Genomic DNA, 24,948 nt, shown 5'->3' with positions numbered 1-24,948 from the left:
TTCAGTTTTCTCGATCAACCTGTGAAAATTTGATTTATTTTCAGCTTTAAGTTACAAACGTTAGCAGTCTGTCCTCTGCAGTAATGAGGAAAGAAGATGGCTGTGAAAAAAAGCACGGCCTGAGCCCTGAGGTATGTACATGTAGAGCTCTAGTGCTGTTTTGGTATCTTCCTCTTGTCCTCCTTTTGCTAAGGAGGAAAGGAAAAAGATGGCCATAAATGGGCTCTGTCTTTGCTAGAGCAAGGAGAAGGATGTGAACACACCCTTGCATGGAGAGCTATTTCAAAGAGCTTACAGGTCAGGGCCCGTTGTTTCTGTTTATTTCTATTGACCCCGGTGTCCTTATTCCTTTTTCCCAGGCCCTTGGTTAAACCTACATTTTAAAGCCAGAGCATAAGGTGTGCACTGCTGTTGGAGACAGAGGTATCTAAGCAGAGATAGATTATTTTTTCTTGCATCTGCGTTGTGGCCATCCGTGTTCCCTGGCTGCAGCTGCTTTAGCAAATCCAAGCTCTCTCCATTCATTCCTGAATATGAAAATAAATTGGCTTTTCCTGTATGGTCAAACTACTTCTGACCCCCAGAGTGTTTGATAAGGGCAGAACAAGGTCTCCCACATGGTGAGTGCTCTCCTAAAACTGGAGAAAGATATGCTTCTGTTCAACAGTAGGTATTGCTACTACAGCCAGGTATTTAAACTGTCGTCATCCCTGAATGTCACCTTGAGCAGGCTGTAGTGTTCTTTCTCTCTGCTGGCAGGCAGATGCTGGCCAGTTGTGACTGAAGAGAGCTCGGCACAAACTTGTGTCTTGCTCAAAGTTGACCTGGGGGACACAGAAATCATAAAAATCATAGAACCACAGAATAGGAAGGGTTGGAAGGGACCTCTGGAGATCATCTAGTCCAACCCCCCTTCTCCAGCAGGGTCAGGTAGAGCATGTTAGAGAGGGTTGCATTCAGACAGGCTTTGAATATCTCCAGAGAAGGAGAAAAGATTCTGCCCTTATCACATGGGACAACTGAAAAGAGTTTGTCCCTGTCCCCTTGACACCCTCCCTTCAGATACTGAAGACATTGATAAGATTCCCCCCTCAGGCTTCTCTTCCCCAGGCTAAACAGGCCCAGCTCTCACAGCCGTTCCTCACAGGAACAGAGACTTTGAGCATCTCTCTCTGCTGGATTCTGACCCACGCTTGCCCACCTTGCGGTCACTCCTGGTAATAGCAGCTGGACAGTGTGCATTTAGAAGTATAGCAACTGGTGCATAGGTGAAAATCCATTCCAAATTATATACTCAGGCAAATGGGGACTATCAAAATGTAAAAGTACCATTGAGACTGATGTTACCTCCTGCCTCCTGGGCACAGAAGCAAGACCATCCTAGCAGAGAACTGTACTATTTTAACACAGTGAAAAGACCTAAAAAATTAAATCAGTTAATGCGTGCACTGTTCCCAAGTGTGGGTGTCATCTCTGCCACCCTTGAAATCATTCAAAATGCTGCTCTTAAGTGTCTCAAGAAACCTAAAAGTAGAAGCAAAGTCTTTCTCTCCATTAGCCCTCTAGAATCGCTGGGCTTTAGATTACCTAGTGGCCACACAGTAGGGAGTGTGTGCGTTGGCATGCACTGTCTAAAAACAAATATTATGCAAACATCATTCAATGACATGTGCGTACCTTCCATCGAGTAGCCAAAGAGCAGTAACTGCTTAATTTCCTAGCAACAGAACTGGTCATGGTTGTGGTCATGGCTACCAGGTCTGGGAGTGTGGACCAGATGTATTTTAATAATTTTAACATTAATCCTGGCAGTAGGAACGGTGCTTTTCTCTTGTCTCATGCATGGGTCAAATCTGCCTCTCCATGTGTAAGGAGATATCGGTGTAGACCAGCGTAATATTGAAAGGCGGTATGCATGAAGTGAAAGGAGGGAATGTTAAGGGAATTTCCACTGTCCTCTAGTTTAGCAGAAAAAAGAACATAGAAACTCATGTACCCTGCAAGCAGAACATCTTATCTGACTTCGCCTTAGGTCTGTTCTTGTACAAAGTTGAAGATCTGCAAAGAAGCCAGGTTAATCCAGCCAGCAGTACAAAAGTTGTTCCAAGGTACCAGCAGAAGAGGTGCAAAATCAGCTCATGAAGAAGATGGACCATATGAGGCTGTCACGGAACTCTCTTGTACTGTAACACAGCAAGAGGATGGGTAGAAGTAAAAATTGTGGATCGATCTGGCTGGTTGTGTAAATTAAAGTATTGAACATGTAACAATTAACTATTGCTTAAAAGTTGTAACAAAAAGCTGCTTGCGGCCCCTTCTTGTGCTGCCAGCCAAGAGGCAGTTTATTGCTAGCAATAAAAACTAAAAAAACTTAAAAATCTGACTCCAGCTGCTCATTACTGGTGCCTGTGAATGCACAAACGAGAACAGGTAATTTTGACACCATAACCCACTTCCTGCTCACACAGTACCTCTGCCCTTCAACAGTTTTCATCCCCTGCCCAGCAGTTTTGCGGCCTCATGTCCGAGCAGGACCTCTGGCTCACGTGTTCCTATTCCCATCATGTTCATTTTCTCTCTTTCCCACCCAGGCCCCTCAGACTTCTCTTGGCTCTCCCACTGGTGGGATCTGTGAGTGGAAGACCGTTTTCCCGACCTCCGGACGTCTCTCCTGCCTTGTGGTGACACATTCACTTCAGTGCAGGAGCAGGACCTGCACAAACCTCCCAGCTCGCCAGGCTCGAGCAATGCACTTGTGGGTGAAAAGGCTCCCTGCACTTGTGAATAGGGGGCTCTCTGGTTTGACAAGGAACTCTGCTCGGGAAGATCTAACAGCTGAGTAGGAAGGCTGAAAGCGATGTAGGAAAAAAACAGGCTTGGGGGAAATGTGAGGAAAGGTTATTGAAATTCTCTTTTACTCAGCAATATTGCCTGCCTCCTGGAGGCTGGGTTACAAAAAGCACTTAAGGTGCGCCTTACTCTGCTTCTTTACTGGCACGTCCTTTCCAAAGTCTATCAGCAGGTGTTACGTAGTTAAGCCTTGTTCTTGGCGCATACTCACTGTTAAAAGGTATGGCCTTCTCCTAGAGCAGGCAGCAGATTGCTGAGCACATCACCTTTTCTATTCTGATTACAACACCCTGGGGTGAATTCGGGGCTGAATTTCTGTACTTGCGCACAGCTGTACAGGGATCCTTCACAATGTCTCCTGCCCCTCCCTGCCCCAGCTGTGTCCTGATCCAGTTGAGCAGTCCAAAGGACTTGGAAGGATAACCATTTTCCCTTTCTGAAAAGGAAAACTTAATGGCAGCCCCGATGAGGACACCTCCGGGAGGCTTGGAGATCAACAGTGTTAGGACCAGCACCCAGCACAAGGCATACACTTTACTAGGGCTAAAATATAATCAGTCAGGGTTATAGAAGGCTCTCTCTTCTGCCCTGTGTCATCTTCCAAGAAAGAGAAGAAAGAGCATCCTGAGCAGCCACAAATGAAACCCAAGAGTTTCCCAAAACATCTCCTGGCTGTGTCTTCACTGGCCTCTTGATGTGCTGGGAACCTTCTTGTGCCTCCCCTGCTCACGGGAAATGCTCTTTTCTGCTACCAGGAACTGACCCGGGAAACCCAGAGGGAAAAGGGAAAATTCCCCTCCTCACAACAGATGAGAGTGTGCAGGGTTGTTCAATTCAGCACTGCCTACAAGAGCACAGGACATGTAGTTCAGACTTCTCCCTGCTGCTCAGTCCCAATGTTCAAAAAAAGAAAAAAATCCTCACAAGTCCAGAAGTACCTACAATGGCTGGATTTGTTTTATTCAAAGTTGAAAAATACCAACTGCCAACAACAGCATGGCAATGAGGTGGCCAGGGGGTTTACAGTGACGCACTGCTAATCTGTTCTGCACCATGCACACGGGCTCAATCAACATCCTCATCAAAGATGCTCCTGTTCCTGACTCAAGACCAGCCCGGAAGGAGTCTTTGGGGGCAGTGGGTGGTCTGCAGTCACTGTCCCCACAGGCAAGCATTTTCAAGGTCATTCTCAAAGCTGCCCAAGCAATCACCTGCTTCTCCCCACTCCTCTCACTTGAGCTCAGTCACAACAAAAGCCAAACATCTCTGGAGGGTACATCCCTGGGTCGGCAGACCTGCTGGTGCCTGGGACATGCATGCTGCTATGGGACATCCTTTCTGGACCATATGGGATGGCCAGAGAAGCTGAAGAGCAGCACGGAGGATGCATGTGTGTCTTGTTGAAGCTGAGCTGAGCTGAGCTGAGCCATCCCCCTCCCTGATACAAAGGACAGACAAGGACCAGCATGTATCCATTTTGAGTGGTCATGTCTGTACATCTCCCTCCTGAATGGGGAGAAGGGAGGGTGCAGTGCTGTGGGGCAGCCAAAGAGGCCAGTTGAGTCCCTGCTCCTGTGACTGTGTGGGAATGTGGGAGCGCTTCAGAGCTCTGCCTGCTGTGCAGACAGCTCTGCCAGAGACCCCTGTGGCATTGTTAGACCTTTATCTGCCCGGAGCACAACCTCAGCTGAGTGGGCAGTGCTCTTCTGCCAGTCTATGCTCGATCCTTGGCCTGACTTTTTGGCCGGAGAGAAGCTGAGACTGGAGACGGAGCAGGATGTCCTGTGTCACAGATGTAGCTGAGCTCCTGCTGGGACAGCAGGGTTCAGCAGCAGCAAGAGCTGCTGAGGGGTTGCAGCAGCAGAACTTCTTCCCCTGTGCAGAGACAGGAGCTGCAAGGTGCTGCAGTTGGGCTGGCACTGGCAGCCTGATGGATGAGAACATTTGGGTAAGGAAACTGGGAGGGGGCGGGGGGATGCAGACATTTGTGCCGTGAGCTGGCACAGAGAACAAAAAGTTCAGGAGATGTAGAAAAACCCAGTACATTTGTAGAGCAAAACTGAGTACCAGTCTCTGATCTGAGGCTCCTGTGAAGCCAAGGTTTTACAGTCAGGTTTCACCCTGCCTGCTACATCCCAGGGGAGTCACTGCGATTCTGCTGTGCCTTGGGCCCTTTCAGCAGGAAGGAGCTGATGCAGAGGAACATTCATTAGGGGTCCCAGGCAGATCTCTCTGTGCTCTTTCTCTTCCACAACACAGCGTGCTTTTTCTTTCCCTTTTACACCTCTCATTCCAAGCACCAGCTCCAAGAAATCTTTGGGGAATAACTCACAGCCAGGGATTCTGCATTTTTAAGCATTTGCCCTTCCAAAAAGGAAACCTTAATGGCAGCCCTACAGAGGACACCTCAGGGAGGCTGGGTCCAAAGAGATCCATCCTTTCATGGCCTCCAGCACTTCACCTCAAGTCTTCAGCAGCTGCCACTGGCTTGGGAACAAGCGTCTCTCCTGGTTTAAACAATGTCGTGCTTTATAAGAAACACCCTAGCAGAAACCTGAGCCCTTTGAAGGGACATCCCTAACAAGGAGAGGTGCCTGTGGAAAACAACATCGTGATACAGACCTCTGGAAAACATCCTCACAGGCTGATAACTGGAACCACCCAATCAGTGGTCTAGGTGCCTTCAGGGTGTCTCCAGGCTGCTAAGGGCATTGCAGCATCAGCTGTGGCCCCCTGAAAAAACACAGTATGCAGTTATACAAAGATACACAGGCTTGGAGTGACTGGGTTCAGCTACTGTCAACAGAGGCTCTTTTTCTGCAGAATCCAATGACATGCATGTACCTGAGAAAGAGTCATCACTAGGATCGGATCTGCTCCAGCCTCTAGGGTGAAGCGAAAAATCTGAAATATCACCATTACAACACAGGGTGTCCTAATTCACTAGCAGTGGACTAAGACTACTCTTCAAGTCCTCATTTTCCATGGCAATGTCAGCCTCCTGCTTTCCTCGGCCTGAATTTGCTCTGCCCTCTTCCCTTTTACAGGCAGTGTTGGTGACAGGCCTAACTGGTTCCCTGATAGAATAAAAGCAAGCTTCAGCACAGCGTATTTGTTGGTATGAATCACGAGGCCAATTAAAAAACTTGAGAGCAGAAATCTCAACAGGACTGCTGACAGCTCACTTTGCATTCCACAGCACTAGAGCTCTGAATTGCTAAGAGCAGCCATCCACCAATACATGGGGAAAATAATGCAGTTTACCCTTCTCTCTTCTTCAGCAGCAAAGGGACTACTACCACCAAGACTACCCTCGCCACTACCACACCGGAGATGACTTCAGAAGCTATTACAATGCGTTTGTGTAGATCTTTATGAGCTGAAGCCTCCGCTTTCTTCTTCTTACCCCACCTGGAGGAGAAATACTACCATTTGCACACTAGAGTGGCAGACTCTGCATTACTCCTCACCTAATGGTGCCTCCAGATTTCCCAGGCAAGCTGAGGAGTTAACATGTCTGCCTGAGAGAAAACCCTGCAGCTGCAACGTTTTCTAGGTTCCACGAGGAACAGCGGGAACTCCCAGCTCCCTGCCAAGGAAGGCACTCCCAGCTCAGCACCCTAAGCCCAGCTCACAGAGGCAGGCTCTCTTGTGCTCCTGCTCTCTTGCTCAGGGACATTGGGGGCCCTGGCTGCAGAGAGGCACAGTTGCAGCTGGAACAGTACCAGCTGCACTTCCCAGCCCAGCAGTCACTGTGTGCTCTGGCTTCCCTAACACACAGGCATCACCTCACCTTCCTCCTCTCACAGCTCTTCCAGGGAACACTTGAATGCATCCAGGTTCCAGCACTGCTCTCTGGGGACTTTTGCATCCCCTCACAGCACCAAAGGCATGCAGCTAAGTGCGGGAAGCCCAGAAATAATCGTTACACCTACAAGCTGGTCCTCTAGCCTTGGCCAACAGAAAAATGCCCTTTAGGTCTCAGAGGCTCCCCTGAAAATGTATGTGAGGATCAAGAGAGACACGTATCGTGGGCTTTCACCACTATATTCCTCCTACAAGCAGCACCATTGCTGCACTCACAGAATCTTCCAAAATGTGCACACTACCTTTCCGTCAAGAGCAGGCTGCTCTACTAGACTCAGGAGAGAACTAGAATTCACACGGTGCTTTCCGAGGTTCGATTTGATGAGACCAAAGCGACACACCTGGGCTTCAGAATTAAAAGCACCAAACACAACAGGAATCTTGCACACGGTCTCCTTCTCCTGTCTCACTGCACATGAGGGTCCCCTTGCAGTTACACAGACTGCAACAACATCTGCCCCAGTAAATCACAAACAGCAATAATCGCCACATACCAGAGATGAAAGGCTGCTCCAAAAAGCCACTGCTGGCCGATCTTCCTATCTCCTAAGGAGGGAGCCCAGAGGCACACAAGCAGTTAGAGGTATTACACCAGCTGACAAGGGACAGCAATTACCCGGCATCCCTCTTCCTTCCATAGGCTTGGCTCCTCTATTGGAGACAAGCAGTCTGTGACTGCCTCCTTTCCAAAACATCTCCTCTTCCACAGTCTCATTATCTGTCCCTTTAGAAAGAAAGAAAGGAAAGGTGAAAGGAAGGGAAGTCTTTAAAAAGCAAGGAACTGTGAGCAGACCTAACTGGGACCTCATCAGGAACACAGTATCTTCAGGAGGCAATACTTCCCAAAGGGCTTGAAGACCAAAACTTCTGTCCTTGGTGGTCCAGCTAGCCCACTAGCCCAAACAATGTTTCATGTGCGGAGAAAAAGGTAAGGGCACAACATCTTCCAAGAAACTGGTGCAGACAGCAAAACCAGACAGGCTGGATGATGAGAAACTTGCATGTGCTCTTCCTGCTCACATGCCAATTTTTGGCATTTTGGTGGGGGCAATGTAAGAGGACACTGAATCATAGAATGGTAAAGTTGGAAGGAACCTCTGGAGGTCATCTATTCCAACCCTCAGCACAGCCCATACAGGGATTGAACCCGCGACCTTGGCATTAGCAGCACCACGCTCTAAACAACTGAGCTAAACCTGCCCCCTAAGGATTCACATCACAGAGGACAGGAAAAAAGGGGCAGGCATTTCAGCTGAGAACAAAATCCTTCTGAGAAGCAAGTCCCATCATGCCAGGGAGCTTAACAGAAATTCCCCCTGCACTATTTTCCTCACAGCTTCTGAAAATCCCACAGAATATTCAGATGCTTTATCTAGGAAGCTTCTCTCTGAGGATCTTCAGAGAAAGTAGTAAGTTACATTTCAAAGAATACAACACGAAAACAGAAAGGTTTCTTTGTGCATGGAAATCCATGGAGACCATTAACCCACAGGATCCCTCCCAGGCTTTGAATTCAGGAGCCACCTGAGAGGCAGGGTCACAAGTGTCTACAGGCACATCTACAACCAAATACAAATGAGAAGGTACCAGTGTTTTTTTTCCAATATGATACAAACTGCAGGGAAGGCGAGTGGATCATGTCACTCCACAGGATGTACATGTGGGTCTAGATTCTCAAAGTTGCAGAGTGGGGCAGGTGCCCTTTCAACTGGAACCGGCACCTCCCCAAATCCTGCATTGATGCAGGATTTTACATCCCTCAAAGATCAGCTGCACCAACAGCCTGGCCCTTGGTGCAATGTCCCTGACAAGGAGGTCTCTAATGGGACACCAAAGAAGCCACAGCTGGAGAGGCAGCATTTTGCCCCAGCACACAAAACAGACCCTTTACACTTGCCTTGTACAAGAGCCCGTTGTACAATTGGTATGAATCTGGGCTTCATACCAAAGATGTTTGCTGGGTAGCCTGGATTCATCTGGAGGGCAGACAACTATTACAAGAGAAAAGACGATTTGTGCCAGTATTGAATAGCCACACCTCACCTGTGCAATTCAGACCTCTCTCCAAAACCTCAGCTAGCTGAGAATCTGCAGAAGCCTCCCTCCAGCCACATCTGCAACTGGAGAAGAGATTTCCTTCACTTACGTATTCAGATAGATGGCTTTGGAGTCACAAAAGTGATCCCATAACATCACAAGCTGCTTCATTCAGGGAAAAAAGTATTAACTACTTGCCTGTAGCGTTCTGCAGAGAGGCCAAAACCTCGTCCAGACGAAAGGCTGGGAAAGCTTCACCTACAGGCACATCTGCAATCAGAGAGGAGATTGGTTTTGCTTCTCTGTCATGGCAGACGTCTTTTGAGCTACCATCCAGATTACAGCACGGAAAAACATGTTTAAAAAAATCTTGTCCCTGGCAGCAAATAAAACCTGACTCCTTACCCCTGGGGTCCTGCAGAGGCTCCCAAACCTCATCCAGCTGAGCAGCCACATGTGCAGCATCCACAGGCACATCTGTAAGCCCCGAGGCACTGCCAGAGGCTGCTGGAGGGCTGCAGCAGAGCCAGCGACAGCCGTTCCCGTCTATGGCACAGCTCGGGGCAGCAGCAGGTTTGCAGGCAAAGCCAGTGCTGGGCTTGGCCAAGCTTTCCTCTTCCAGCCTCTTCAGGCTGTCTCCTGCCGCACCAGCTCCCAAAAAGGCCCCGTGGGCCCCATGTCCCCTCCTGCCCTGCACCTCCACACTACCTTCCCACCACCTGCTCACTGCAGGGGCCTATATTGGCTCCGGCACCAGCCCTGGCACCAGCACCAGTGTTGCTGCCAGCCAGGCCAGCGGTGCTGCTGTCTCCGTGCTGTCTGTCCACCCTACCTGGGCCCAGCGCTCCCTGCACAGCAGCCTGGGCATCACGGGCACACAGAGACCCTTTCAAAGGTGAGAGAGTGCAGCCTTGCAAGGACCTAGGCTAAAACGTTCAGCTCCCACAGATGCAGTCTGTGAGGGGCCCACGCACTTCCATGGGCAGAGCTCTGGCAAGGAATCCCTCCCTCGAACCTTGCACTCTGCCTGCAGTTCATCTCCCCCACAACCCCCCTCCACTAAGCATAGGAGTTGGGGGTGGGGGGGATGTTGTTGTTGAAGACCAAGGCAAAGAAGGCACCGAGGACCTCACCTTTACCTGCCTCTGCTCTCTATCTCTCCTGCTAGGGAGCTTTCTCTTTCCTAAGGCCATGCCCATGTGCCTGGGCAACACTTCTAAACTCTTCCTCTGTAGCCTTCTCCCTTCTCCCTGCTCCTATCCCCCACATGCTGTCTTTTTGCCTTCTAACTGCATCAGGAATTCACTGTTTACAGCAGTGGTCTCCTGCTGTGTCCTGCTATGCACTCTTCTGGCACTTGGAGGCAGCTGCTTTTAAAGGCTTGCCAGCTTCCCTGCTCTCCTTCCCCCGTCAGAGCTGCCTCCCGTGACATGCCCCCCACCAGGGGCCTCAAGGAGGTGAAGTCTGCTCTCTCAAAGGCCACATCTCTACATTTGATACTGTCCTTCCCCATTGCCCTCAGCATCTTGAACCTCCAGGACTGCATGGCGACTACAGGCACCAGCACCTGCCCACCAGCATCCTGGGCTGCATTAGGAGGGCAGTCACCTCCACATGATTCTTCTCCTCTCCTCAGACCCAGTGAGGCCACACCTGGACTACTGTGTGCAGTTCTGCCCTCCCCAGTACAGGAGAGACATGGCCATACTGCAGCAAGTCCAACAAAGGGTCATGAAGATGATTACAGGACTGCAGCATCACATGCAGAGAGGCTGGGAGTGGTCAGCGTGGAGAAAAGAAGTCTCGGGGGGAATCTGATCAATGTGTTCCAACACATTGGAAGAACAGCGGATGGAGGCCGACTCTTCTCCCTGGGGCCCAGTGACAGGACAAGAGGCAATGGGCACAAACTGGCATCTAGGAAATTCTCTTGAAACACAAGGGACAGGTTTTTCACTCAGAGGGGGTGGTCAAACACTGCCCAGGTCACCCAGAGAGGCTGTGGGGTCTCTGTTGGTGGAGATATTGAACACCTGACTGAACGCGACCCCAAGCAACCTGCTCTAGCTGACCCCCACCCTCTGCCGTTCCGTGGTTCCGTGACCCTGAGGTTGTTGATGTTCAAATCTCGGAACAAGCCTGAGTTCTCCCAGGCAGAGAGGACGCCACGCAGCAAGCTAGAAAGCTTCCTGGTCTTCAGAGGTATACAGACAGTGCATTAAGAGAGAGCCAACAGGTAAATCTTCCTTTAAAAAGCAGAATCACCCAGAACTCACTGAGGTCAAGGGCAGGTCCTCGCCACCTCCCTCTGCTCTGCAGGAAGCATGTCTGCTTGCCCTTAGATTGCTCTCCGTAGTTCTGTGTATCCCGCCCCACTTTCGCGCCTCAGCTATACATTACCTGACACCCCCATCCCCACCCCTGCCCCCTCCACAGGCAGCTCTGTCTGGCGAATGCTTCCCTTCCTCCTTCAAAAATGCTGGGCAATTCCACAGATTCATCCCGTATTTCTGCCTCTCCTCATGTTACCTCTGACGACTTCTCTGAATTCCGGATCAGTTGCGGCCTTATTCACACGGTTTGAGGTACCAAGCCACAGGTCGGATTTTCCCCTAACTGCAGCCTGTTCCCTTCACAGCCACACGCACATACACACAGGGCCCTCCAGCCTGACAGCACCGTGCGGAGAGCGCACCTGAACCCTTGGAGGAGCCGAGACGCATCTGCGTTCCCCACGCGCACTGCCCCCAGCAGAGAAGCCCATGGAGGTGGGTGCCATCCGCTCTCACTGAGCAGCCCACAACTGACGGGACACGCGGAGCGACGGGGCTTGCTCTTATCATGCTGAGAGAGGCCATCACACTGCTGCCTGCTGCCAAAGCCCCTGCCCTGCCCACTGTGAAGACACTGTCAGCTTGGGGAAGCTGCAGGGTCAGGAGAGGCCCCCGTCCTCTCCTCCAGCTCATCGCCTCTCCACCCTGCCTTGAAAAGAGCAGGGTCCAGAGCTGCCAGGGACAGGGGGTGTTGCTGAATTCTGCTGCCTTTGGCTGGATGGCAGCGCTGAGGGGCTCTCTCTCTGCCCAAAGAAATAACATTGCTCCCTGACAGAGAACTCACGTGTCTGGGCCTGAACCTTCAACCAGACAGCTCAGGAAGCACCCTGAAAGCTGTGGAAAAGCGCAAAGATCCAGGAAGGCTTGCCAAAGGTGTCCAAGCCCTGGCACCATGTCCTTTCCCAAAGGAACACTGGTCCTGTGGTCAGGGCGTCCTCTCTGTGCAGCTCAGGGCACCCTTGTGATGGCACCTCTGAGCTTCTGGGGCTGCTCTGCTCTCCGTGCAGCTCCCCAGGGGCAGAGTCCTGCCCAGCTTAGCTCACCCCCAGGCTGCTGATGAGCCTGTGTGCAAGACACAGCAGGAGCTCCGCTCACGCATGCCACTCTCACGGGGGCTGGGATGTTTTGGGGCTAGCAGCAGCCCAGGGTGCTCAATTCCAAAGGTGCCTTCTGTCTTTCCCATACTCCCACTGGGCTCACTGAGCTGACAGCGAGGCTGTGCATCTATGGCCAGTGCGCTGTGGGCACCAAGAGGCTGCAGGGGTCTCTGGAAACACTCAGGCACCTCGCTGCCTCTTCCTCAGTGCCCACCGGCAGCTCTGAGCTGCACCTGGCAATGTCCTGCAGGCTAGGCTAGGCAAGGAAGGGGTGATGGAGAGTGGGCTTTGGGGAAGTGCTGAGTCCCAAACAGCACAGCAATGCTTTTGAAGAGGAGAAGCAGAAAGGGCTGCGCTGAGGCTGGGTACCCAAGAATGACAAGGCCGCCCGTCGTCCCCAGGCACAGTATGTTGGTTCCCCAGGTACCTGGCTGCTCCCAGTTCATCAAGGAAGAGTTGCTCTGAGGCATGACTGAATGCACGTGCCCACAGCCTCCCGTGTTCGGCTGATGAAAGTGGTATTGGTGCAAACAGGCCTCTCCTCTTTCTGAGGAAGGAGGCAGAGAGCTTCTGCACATCCTAGGCAGTTCCTGAGCCTGAACATTTTGCAATGCCTTTCCTTGCCCTCTTCCTTAGTTGGCAGGAGCTTGACCCACAACACCTCCCTTTTTGAGGGCACCCAGGCCTTCCAGGTTATTAGCCCACCAGCGCCCACATTCTTTTGTCTCAGCCCCAAAGGTGCCTCCTCTGAGTTCCGGCATGTGCCAATGGTTCTTCTGCACCCCCGCCTGCACCCTAGTCCAGCCCCCACTTCACCCTCACAGTCTTCCTGACAAAGGGAATGATCTTGGCCTCTCTTTCTTCAGCAGAGCACAGCAGCAGCAGTTGAGGTACCTGCCATGGATGGTAGTTCCTCATCCTCAGCTCTCCCCAGCCCTCTGCAGCACACCACACCAACACCAGCAGCTCCAGATGCTACATGTCCCATCTGTCTGGACACCTTAGACGACATTGCCTACGTGAAACCCTGCTTCCACAAGTTCTGCTTTGGTTGTGTGCTCCGCTGGTCGAAAACAAAGGCCGAATGCCCCCTCTGCAAGCAGGTTTTCCAGTCTATTCTGCACACAGTGCTGGCAGAAGATGACTACCAGGAGTATGTCGTGAGGCCTCCCAAAGATAGCTCTGGTGCCAGGCGGCCGCGACAGAGAGCTCCTCGGCACCCTGCCACCAGGAGGCACTGTCGCCCTGCAGCTCACCCACAGCAGCAGTCCCCTGCTCCTCAGATGCCATCCTCTGCCCAGGACGGCAGCAGCCTGGAGGGGCCTCCAAGCCACAGCAGGCAGAGGCAGAGAGCCGGAGGGCTGCGGGAGCCAAGCCAGAGGCTGTCTCTGCACAGGCAGGCCAGTGCTGAGAGCAGACCTCAGAGACATGTGCCAGCGACAGAGGAGGAGATGCTGAACTTCCGCCGTGCTCTGTACCGCACAGGGATGCGCGTGCAAAGGGTTCCCCATGGCGGCCACCCCCAAGACATCTCCGCAGAGTTCTTCTCCCGCAATCCGGACAGCATTCAGAGGTTGCTGCCCTGGCTCCAGCGCGAACTGAGAGTCCTCTTTGGAGTCCACCAGTCACTGATCACCATCACGGAGCTCATCGTCCTGACAAACCTCAGGAGGTATGACCTGGACAATCAGGCCTTTGCTGACGACTTAGAGCTGCTGCTGCTGAGTCGCACCAGGCATTTCGTCCACAAGCTCATCAGCTTTGCCCAGTGCTCATGCACCATGGGGACCTACGACCAGCAGGCCATATATGATTGCCACTCTCACAGCCAGCACAAAGGAGGCCCCTCAGCATCATTAAGCCTGGCAGCTGCTGCGGGTACAGCCACGACTCCAGGGCCAGCCCAGAGTCCATCCCCAGCTGGCAGCCCTGGCTATACAATGCTTCCTGTCACCTCGTATGCAGGCCCCCGTGACATTGCCACAGCCACACAATCTCACCAAGATCTACAGACAAACTCTGACAACAGGGCAGCTCAAGCAGGAGGAGAAGCCCAGAGACAGTTGCTGGCTCCTGCCAACCCCCAGGACAGTGACTCCTCGTCAGACAGCTGTGTCCTTGTGGGATGCTGGAAGCCCTCGGCAGAGAGAAGCCCTGAATGCATTGTGCTCTCCTCAGACTCGGAGCACTCAGCCCCAGCAGAGGAAGGTGACACGGGGCAGAAAGAGCAGCCACTCCACACACCCAGCTGCAGCCACAGCAAAGCCAGGGCGGGCAGCTCGCTAGTCTCTGCCATGCCAAACCAAACTAGCTGGAGCCACCCCAGCTGCTACCCTGCTGCCTCCAGGGAGGAGAGAGAGCTCCAGCAGGGGCACATGGAGGACACGGCTGCTTGCGCTGTGCAGGGCTGCAGCCACGTCCCCTTTGCTGATGGCAGGGACAGGCAGCGCTCACCCGGGAGGCCCCGGCTGCCCACCAAGAGGAAGGCAAGCAGCTCTGAGGCCTGTGTCCAGCCCAGCAAGAGGCACACATGGCCTCAGCAGTAGGAGGGAGAGTGGGACTGCCCAGCAGACAGTCAGCAAGCAGAGATGAGAGCAGTCCAAGAAGCCTGGGGAGATGAGGACTACAAAAGAACACCAAAGCAAGTGGAAAAGGGGCTGGAGTGCTGCACTCTGAGGGCTGTCTTCAGCACGACGAGCTCTGATAGTCAGTTGGTGAGTAGTGTCATCCTTGGTGGAGGGGGAACTGCAATGCTAGGGGCAAAGACTCGTTAAGGTCCTTCTCAATGAGCTGAAGAAGGGCATGAAGGGCTCCTGGGGAAATCTTGGAGCACGAGCTGGGCTAGGCACTGGCAGGTGCAGAGCCCGCACACATGACCACGTCTGTCTGTCCCCACAGCTGTTAGTCGAAGAGCTGGCTGTCTAAAAGTACCTTTAGCAGGACACTGCAGCACCAGGTTTATAGAAAGACCAGCGCAATGCAGCTGGGTGCCATGACAAATGCTGAGCAGAGGGAACGTGTCAGAACATCCCCATGCTGGGGATTCAGGGAGACCCTGAGGAGTCCCAGTGAGACAGTTTTCTTGTTGTCTGTGCCCTTTACACTAGTCTAAGAGATGAACGCCAACACCACTCCAGATACAGCATCTGGGCCCTGCAACATGGGCTCTCCTACTGCAGGATTTGTGTTTTCAATAGACACAGACCACTACTGTGCTGTCCAGGAGCCCCAGACGGACACGTGAGGATCGATGGCAGAGAGCAGTAAAAGGCTGTGCCAAGAGAGCAGCTGAGCACTGACAGAGGAGGTCCTGTCTGGAAGCAAAGTCCCACAGCTCTGCGATGCGCTCAACACCTCCCTCCTCCATACCGGAGCTGACTTCTAAGAGGTTCCTCAGCGTGACTCACTTGCCTCCTGTCACCCTCTGCTCTCCCTCAGCAGGCAAAGGAACGACACCCTGATTCCTGTCCTTCCCTGCTCTGTCTGGTGTTCCTGCTGGTGCCTTGCTTGTAGAAGCTCTGCACAGCCATTGGAAGCTGGACAGAGGCAGGTAAGTGCGGTGGGAGAATTATGTGCACTGAGCTGCTTCGGGTAGGAATGGTTTGGATTGGGGTTTGGGTTTAGATTGCCTCCACGTTTTGCTCCTTTCACTCTCACCCCACCTGCCCATGGGATTTTATCTCCTTGTGTGTTTTAATTCTTCCCCTTTGTGCTGTTGCTGTGCAGTGCAAGCCACGGTGTTGGAGCGGGAGCTACCTTCCAGGTAAGAAGCTGGCACTGGCTCTCTTCAGCAGTGCTCTTGCTCTTGTTCATTTCAACTCCCTTAAGCCATGTGGCATGGGAGCTGCTGGAGAGCTACAAGAGCTCAGGACACAAGAAGATTGCCTTCAGTTGCCTCGCTCTCCTCTGCTTGGAGGCAGAGCTAGCAGCACCAGGACATGACAACTTGACAACCCCACTTGGAAGCTTCTTTTAAGCAGCAGCAAGATCACCTCCAGGAGGTGCGTCACCTCAGCACGTCCAATGGCTCCTGCGAACTGGGCTGCAGCCCTGGTGAGTATGGCTTTGGCTGTGGGAGTTGGCAGGGCTGAGCAATGCAGGCTCTGGCACTCTCTCCCCAGGGTCCCTGCAATGAGGTGAGGAAATGCATGGCGTCTCTGATGTCTCCTCCCAGGGCCACCCTGCAGATCTGCAAGAGCAGATCACGCTGCCTGACCCCTGCTCATCTTTCTCATGAGCACTTCCCCACCCCCATGCTCCCGGTGTCACCTCAGCACAAGGCTGGGGGGAAGCTTCCAGCATGAGCCCTTGTGCTGTTATGATGGAGAGCAGGCAGGTTGCTGAGAGCACTGGGCAGGAGAGAGGCTGGTGCCAGATCAGGTGCAGACAGGAGCGTTGGCAGCTGGGCTGTAGGAGGGGTGGCCTGGGGAAAGCAGAGTGAGCTGCTGGGGGATGAGGGCTTCGTGATGGCGTGCCTGGCTTCAGGTCGCAGGTGGACAATTCCAACTGTTTGCTTTCCTGTCTCCTGCCCAGCACCATCTTTCCATGCCATCTGCGTGGCTCCTCAGTGCTTCTGTCTCCCTTCTATGACTCACACGTGCTTTGTACTGGGGACGATGAAGTGTGTCCCATGTGAGCGAACGCTGACCTGTCCGGTTCTTCTCCCAGCCTGCATTGCATCAACCACCTCGCGCACGGTGAAGTCCAAGGTGCTCTTGAGGTGCGTGAACAAAAGGCCATGGGCTGATAGGATGCGGCTGGAGAGACCCTGCAGAATGAGTCCATATTTCCCACTGCCAGCGACATTCCTGCGCATTCCACACCACAAGTTTCATGGGCAGGTACTTTGCAGAGCCCTAACCTTCCCACACAAGGATTTGGGCATGACTACGTTGGGAGGGGGTACATCCATTTGTGATGTTGCACAGCTTTGGGGACCAGGCACTCTCCCCACATGGTCATGCAGTGCCCCACAGCCTGGCTCAGAGGAGCTCATCTCTTTGCTTTTAGGGTGGTGGAAACAGACGGCACTAGGAGACCAGGCCCAAGACGCTGTGGCTGAACTACTTGCTGGAATATTGTTCCCATTTACCATAGAAGGGAATAGGGGAGTGGCAGTATGTACCTTTAGCGTCTCAGTAGGGTAATGGATTCTTGGTCTTCAGGGCCATCAGAGTTCAAAAGAGTAAGTGGTATGCAGAAAAGAGAGGGGGGCAGATGATAGCCTCCGTTTCCAGCTTGATGCATGTACCACTGTTGGCTCGACCCAATTTACCTCTGAAAGTGGCCAGCTTACTGGTGGAAGTGCCAGCAGAATCAAACAACTTAGCTCCCTAGCTTTGGTGAATGAATTTAATTGACGTTCCATTTCCAAAGGGGACCTGAGAAGCGTAAAACTCTCAGCTCCTTTGCACACCACTTGTGCTTGCAGGATGGGCAGCCTCACTTCAGTCTGACAGGCAGCGGGGTAAACTCTCCAGGGGGTCTGTCTCCCAGCAAGTTTTGGAGCCTCTAGAGAGCCTTGTGGATCTCAAGGCAGACAAGGCCTAGTGCACCTTGTGTCTTCAGCTGTGGGCTTGTGGAGTAGGGGAACGACACTTTGGCAGCTGCTGCTTCTCTGCAATGATGGTAAATGGAGCACAAAGAGAGTCATCCACAGGCAGACATCTGCATCACAAGGGTCTAAGGCTGCACAGGATGAATGCAGCACTCGGTGGGGGGTGATGTTAGCTTTCCCAGGGAGATTTGTGCCCTTTTTCTCTTCTGCTCTTCCACCAGAAATGATGCCAAAGAGAAACCTTCAAGTGGCAGCCTCTGAGATTTTTCCTTCCTACAAACTGAGCCCAGCCAAGTGCCTCACTGAGCCCAGCTCCATGTTTGTGCCTGCCGCGTAACTCTTTGCTGCAAGTGGGGAAATGCAACCACCACAAGCATCTACAAAATGACAGCAGGATGCCACTTCCATTTCCAGGGCCTACGTAGACAGATAAGCCCAGGGAGCAGCTGCAGTGGAAAGGCTGTCTGACACTGACAGAGCAACTCAGCACTGCAACAGCCATCAACCTCATACCAGACCTCTGCTGTGCCAGCTAGTCTACAAACACACTGTCTCTGCCCCACACAGCTGCCTCGTCTGCTACATGCAACCAAGAGCCAGCAAGAAGATGGGTCTGCAGGACACTGGCCACTCACACTCCCCAGGCACTGCTCTGCTCACTGCCTTCCCGTCCCTCCAAAACACAGGCACACAGGGAAACTCTTGTGCTAACATCACAAGGTGGCCAAGGCACTCTAGGCTCACAGGGCATGTACAAATGATCAGCACAAGATCAAGCACAAAGCTGGCAATGCTGCTGCTTTCAGAGGGGAGGATTCTGCTTTCTTCAGGCAGAGCAGGCTGCTACTTTCCACCCCCACACCCTCAGGAACCTCCACCTACTCAGGGCAGGGATGGGGTTTTTCTATAATAATACAACGCTACAGATATAACGTAGAAACATTTGAGAGTCCTTAAGGCCTCCTGAGATTGAGGCCTCCTGAGACCAAAGTAACCTCGCTTCCTTTCCTTTAGTTACTTGGACAAGAAGTCCCTGTGAAGGGAAAAAGTGTGCAGAGGCTTTGAAATGAGGCCCAAGCAAGCAGACAGCCCCAGCCTGGCGGTCTGCTGAAATGCCACCTGTCTGGCTGCATGGGCTTTGCAGCAGCACTCTGAGCTCCACAGCTGCATTCACAACCTGACCCTGGGCACATCTTCACCCCTCACAGAGACAGGAACCCAACAACTGTGAGACATCCTCAATTTCAAGCTACAGTGGCTTTGGGACACTCAGACAAATATGTGGCACCACAACCTTCTTGGAAAAGGAGGGAACACAGTAGCATTTGCAGAGCAAGCTGGCACTAACAGCATTTGTGCGATGCAGAAGTTGCAGCACAGCGGACATGAACCTACACCCCAAGTCACCCATGGAAGCCAGGCACACTTACAGAAGCCTTCACATCCACTCGTAGTAGCCTCACCTCATTCAGCACCTCACGTCTTGCAGCTGCTTTCACAGACAGATCACAATGGTGGCAAAGATGTTGACAGGTACAGGCACACACCCTGGCATCCTGCCTCCATCCTCAGCAGTTCTAGGACTACACCAGCAACATACGGGACTGGAGTAACCTAGAAAGAAAGAGAAAATCAGCGTGTTACTGTCAGCTCTGCTGGCCTTCCACAGTCGCAACAGTCGGTGGCAAATGTCTCCCCTCTGCGCTGAGCTGTATTTGTGAGAGCACAGCCTGTGGGGCCACAGAAAGCTTCTACTCCTCTTTTTGGCACAGCTGAGACCATGTCTGTATATCAGGTCCCCTCTGGACACCCCAGTTCTGCAAAGGCACAAACACACAGCAGGGGGTCCAGCACAGGGACACCAAGACAGTCAAGGCCTGGAGCATGGGGCATACAGGTAGAGGCTGAGAGAGCTGGGATTCTTAAGCCTAGACAAGGCAAAGCCAAGAGGGACACGCATGCTGTGCACAGCTGGCTTATGGAGGGCACAGACAAGACAGAGATGGATTTTTTTGGAGGTGCACACTGAGAGCATGAGAGGCCACAGGGACAAATTGGACAATGGCAAATTCTTCTTACATATTAAGAACCCTTGTTCTCCAGGAGGGTGGCCAAACTGTGGCACAGGGATCCAGGCACGTCCCCACATCTCCATCCAGGCAGATAATCAAAACTCTACTGAGAAAGGCTCAAATAGACCTGCTCCACTGGGACCTGCCTTCAGCAGGCCGTTAGATCCCTATCTCCAGATGTCTCCCCATTGCAGGCTCAAGGCATCTGCTGTTCTCAGACTCCTTCCAAAGGCACCAGTGGCTTTGCAGATGCTGCCTCCACCACTGACCAAGGACAGAAAGCCTTGAAGGAGTGAGAAGATTGCTTTCTCCAGGGGAAACGGTAAAATCTCGAAGTCTCAGGAAAGCACAAGACCTTCAAAAACTGCAAGCCTGAACCTCAGCTGACAGAAATCACCAAACTGTAAGCATCTCTGGCTCACACCAGGATGCTCTAAGGTCAGAACACGGTCACCAAGAGTCTTCACCCACGTTTCCCAGGACACAGTAATCGCAGGCTGGGCTCTAGGAGCACAGCACTGCTCTGTCCAGGCACCTCCTCCCATGGCTGAGCACCAAACCACTGGGGCCACCACACAGCTCCAACACAGCCCCTTGACAGTCAGCTCCCAAGAACATACCTACCTGCCTCCAACAACCATCTTGCCAGAAGGCCTTCACTCCTTCAAAGAGCTTACGGCATTCCCTTGCCCACTTCCCAACCAGCATCCCCCGCCTGCTCCTCCTCTCTCAGCAAACACTGCTGCAGATAAAAGATTTCATCAGGAAAAGCAAACAAGAGGCAAGGAAGGAAAAAGCAGGCTTTGTTTGCATCTCAGAACAAGGAGAAACACTCCGGGTCCTTTAGGCAGCATCCTACCTGCACATCCTGGCAAGAGCTTAGCAAGCTCAAGGCCTGGACCTCAGCGCACTGAAGGCAGCAGTCTGCCAGCATCTCTGGCCCATGACACCACAGCAGCCTCGGTCCTTTGAGCAAACACCTCCTTACTTCACAGGGCTCCTCAGCTCCCCAACCTGGCAGCACTCCTTCTGCACTGTACTGCTCTCTCCAGCTACCTTCCTCCATGCTGAGCACCGAGACATTGCAGCTACCACCCAGCCCCACCACAGGCCATGCCTGCACATGGATGCAAACCGCATTCATCGCCCCTCGCCTCTAAAAAGGGTTGTCAGCCAACATCCACAATTGTATCAGCGACACACACAGCACTGCACCACATATGACAGCTGGCAGGGCACCCCTATGTGCCCCACAACACACAAAGCCCAACTCTACATCCTTCAACTCCCTTCTGCTCCTCCAAGGCCTTGCAACAGGCACTACCTACCTCTCAGCATCCACTCACAGCCCAGGGCCTGCTCACTTCCCACCTCCAGAAAGCACAGAGCAAGGGGCTCTCACAAGGGAGGAGCAGGCCAGCTCTTGCCTCTTGCTTGTGTCTCAGCTTCCATGAAAATGAAATCTCTTTGAAAATGGGGCCCATAACTTTGGGGGGATGACATGCCTTCATTTCCCTCCAATACCCTTTGCACTCCTTCTCCAGTGACTGCATACTCGGACAGCAACTCAGAGACCTCTAACGTGTTACACTTCCAAATGCGTCATAAAAGCAGGTGGACACCTAAAAGACAGGCACAGCATTCAGACCTTGCAGGAAAATCTCACAGCCTCCCTACTGTTTCAACAGGGGGAATTTCTAAAGCACACACACACACACACCCTGGGAATCAGAGATTACTAATATCATTGTGCACATCAGCACTAGATTCATTTAGCAGCTTCAAAACTCTACTTGGACTCTAGCTGACCAGGAATGGGCTGCAAGACTCTACTCAGCAAGAAGTACAAAGTCAAACTGCATGTCCACATTCACCAGAGAACATCATCTGCATTTTAAACGTAGCAGGACTAACGCAGGATGATGGAGTGGAACAGAATTTGTGACAGATGGTATGGAGCATGTACTTCTGCTTGACTGAGAAGCTGCAGTTCCATATTGCTGTAGAGCTCTGCAGGGGTCAACTCCTACCCTGGGCACAAAACCAGGAGTCACCTCACCACCACCATCCAGGCCATGTTGCTTCTCCTGACCTGTCAGCTGCTCACAGAGAGGGGACCTCACAAGTGCAAACCCCCAACACATGCCTGCTGCTGCTATGGCCTTCAGGGATAGAAATTTCCTCAAAGTAACTTCCCCTGCCACGAACCACTGCTGCCCTAGCAGAGACTTGGACAAGAGACCTCACACTCAACACCCCGGCCTAACTGCCTGCTGCCGGTCTATCAGGGACTCAGAAAGACGGGACCTCACAGTCACCTGCACAACCAGGTCTCTGCCTTTGGCCAAGAAGATTCTGAGGCAAAAATTACCTCACTAGAACTTCCTCAGCCACGAGACAAATCCTGACTGATCAGCTGCTCAGGCAGAAATGATCTCAAAAACACACAGCCCCGCCGCAGACCTGCTGACGGCCGTGATCACAGCCCCAACAGCCTCTTCGGGAGCTCCTGCAGGAAAGCAGCCCCCTCACCATCATCGCTGCCCCTGCTGCAGCGAGAGGGCACCAGCCGGCATTTGAACGCACCCACAGCCCCCACCAGCCCCACTCGCACCCGCTCTCACTCCCGCTCCCTTCTCGCCTGCTTCGCTCCCTCCCTTCTCGCACCTCTCTCTTCTCTTGGCCTTGTCCCACTCTGGACTATGATTGGCTGAGACAGCCATCATTCAAATCCATCCCCACCCTCCTCCTCAGGACAGCCAATAGGAGGGCCGCACTCAGGCGATGCCATGGCAACGCTGCGCCCTCCTGCCCTGGCAGCCAGCTCTGCCCCCTCATCTCCCACAGCGGGACGGCGCCATCTTGTGGGCGGCAGCGCAGGGCACGGCGCGGCCTCAGGGCAGCCCGGCGCCGGGTGCTCGGGCAGTGCGGGGCCCCGGGGGCGGCCGCTCTGCTGCAGGGGCCCCGTGGGGCTTCTTGCTGCCCTGCGCCCTGGGGGCCATGCTGGGCTTGGAGGGCAGCCCTGGGGCCTGTGCTGGTGCCAGCCCTGGTGCCGGCGGTGGGGCCCTGGGAATGGCCGGGGTGCCGGAGCCTGCGGGCGACGTGCTGCTGCTGCCAGGGCAGGGCAGTGTCCTCTCGGCCCTCGTGCCCCAGCCCCTTCCCCAGGGTAGCCCCAGGGCTTGGCAGCCCTCCCGCTGCGCCTGGCAGTGCTGGGCCACGGCCAAGCAGGGGCTGCTCTGTGTGGGGCCGGGCTGTACCCCGAGGGGTCGCTCCAGAGGGCTGAGGAGCCCCATGGGGGCAAAGGGCAGTGAGGCTGGGGACCAGCTCTGAGCCTGCTGGTGCCAGGGAGTGGGGGTGTGGGGTCGTGAAGGGACTGGGGGAGATGGCTCTTTTGGGCTTACTGCAGCACTTCACCCCATAGCTCAGAGAAAAATCCTTGGGTCAGTCAGGACTTGGCAGTGGGGACCGTGCCTCCACCCATTTCCAAGGTGCTCTCCCAAATAGGCTTTCTTTTGCATGCAGATGTTTTGAGTCCAATCTGCGCAAGGACACAGGCTATGACCATCTCGAGATGGCTTCTCTGAGCCCAAAACATGCTGTACCAACTTGTACCAAGCATGAAAGGATCAGAGGTCCTCTCAAACAGGCAGGGGACCTGGGGTCATTACAAGGTGGTTTCCTTATTGTACATGGACATCTCAGCAGGTTCTTGAGAGCCCCATGAGAGCAGCAGGCTGCCCCAGCCTCTGGGATGCAGGACCCCAATTCTTCTCAGAGCCAGGTCGCAAAGGGGGACACGATCCATGGAAAACCTGCCATGCATTCCCATGCCCCCCACGGACCCCAAAAGGCAATGGAGCTGGCCCCACAGAAGCCTTGAGGCTCAGCGCATCTCCTGCCCCACGACCCAGGAGTCCTGGCTGTCCACTAAGACAGATGGGACCCTCAGAGATGACTCTTGTGGCAGCACCCAGTCCTGTCCAGCCAACCCCACAGCCCTGGATTCACAGCAGTTTTTGCAGTTACCAATCTTTGTGCAACATCTTGGGAAGAAGTACCCAAAGCCCTTACCCTCAGTGGAGAGCTGCAGGAGCCTTGGGAACAAGGAACTGTGGTCTTGGCTGATGGTGTCCATCCAGCAGTCCTCCATCTCGTCTCTTTGCCCTCAGCTCACCTCTGCAGCCCAGGAGGAGGGATGTTCTTCCCTTCACCCAACACTCCTTTTCATTGTGCTCCTGTTCCTCTGCGTGTCAGTGACGGATCCCAGCACAGCCCCCATTAACTCCTGTCTCCAGTCTTGCCATGGAGCCACTACAAGGGCAGCGGCAGGGAGGGCGTGAGCAGTGCCCAGCAGTGCCTAGGTCTCGGAGGGAAGTGAGGGCCCTCACCCAGGACACCATGGAGACCTCCCTGTGATGCAGCACATCCCGCTGTGACCTCAGCTTGTGTCATCTGGGGGCACAGCAGGTCAGTGCCATGGAGATGGCACCGCCAGGGAGAGAGCAGAGAGATTTCCTCTCCCCTCCTGGAAAGCAGGCATCTCCCTTCCCCCAGTTATTTTCCCAGACTTTCTGATAAATCCTTCAAGAATGTCTCCAAGTGGTGTCAAAGTCAGGGAAACATCTGAAGTGGGGACCTGGAGAGGTCACCGCTGTGCTCCTGCACTCCCTGGCTGCTGCACAAGGCAACAGGATTCTGTGCAGGAATCTGGGGTTTGGGGGTTGGATTGGGGTTTGGCATTTTTACAGGATCAAAGTCCGGTGGGATGAAAAAGCACAAAGGGTGGCCACAGGCTGAGATGCTTAGGTGAGCCTCCAAACTGTGGATCACTCTTTTATTTGAAGTAGGGTATAGGAGAATAAGGGACAGGGCGTAACCTTCCTCCTTTAGGCACCAAAGCAGGCTCTTTGATTTGAGAAGCCTTCAGCAAGGTTTCTCGGTCTGCGGTGCTTAAGATAGAGATGATATGCCAGAAAAGAGCAAACACACATCATCTAGCGGGCTTTGCCTAGGAGACTCGTCCCTGCCAGATTCCAAAGCCATGGGCCAGGCCACGTAGCCAATTGGAGGAAGTTTTCCCATTTCCCATGAACTTAGTCCACCTTTCCTTCTGTGTGAGCCTCAGGAAAGCCAGG

Source organism: Rhea pennata, unplaced genomic scaffold, assembly GCF_028389875.1.
Source record: "Rhea pennata isolate bPtePen1 unplaced genomic scaffold, bPtePen1.pri scaffold_23_2, whole genome shotgun sequence".
In the NCBI taxonomy this organism is placed as follows: Eukaryota; Metazoa; Chordata; class Aves; order Rheiformes; family Rheidae; genus Rhea; species Rhea pennata.
Note: the sequence above shows the minus strand (reverse complement) of the source record.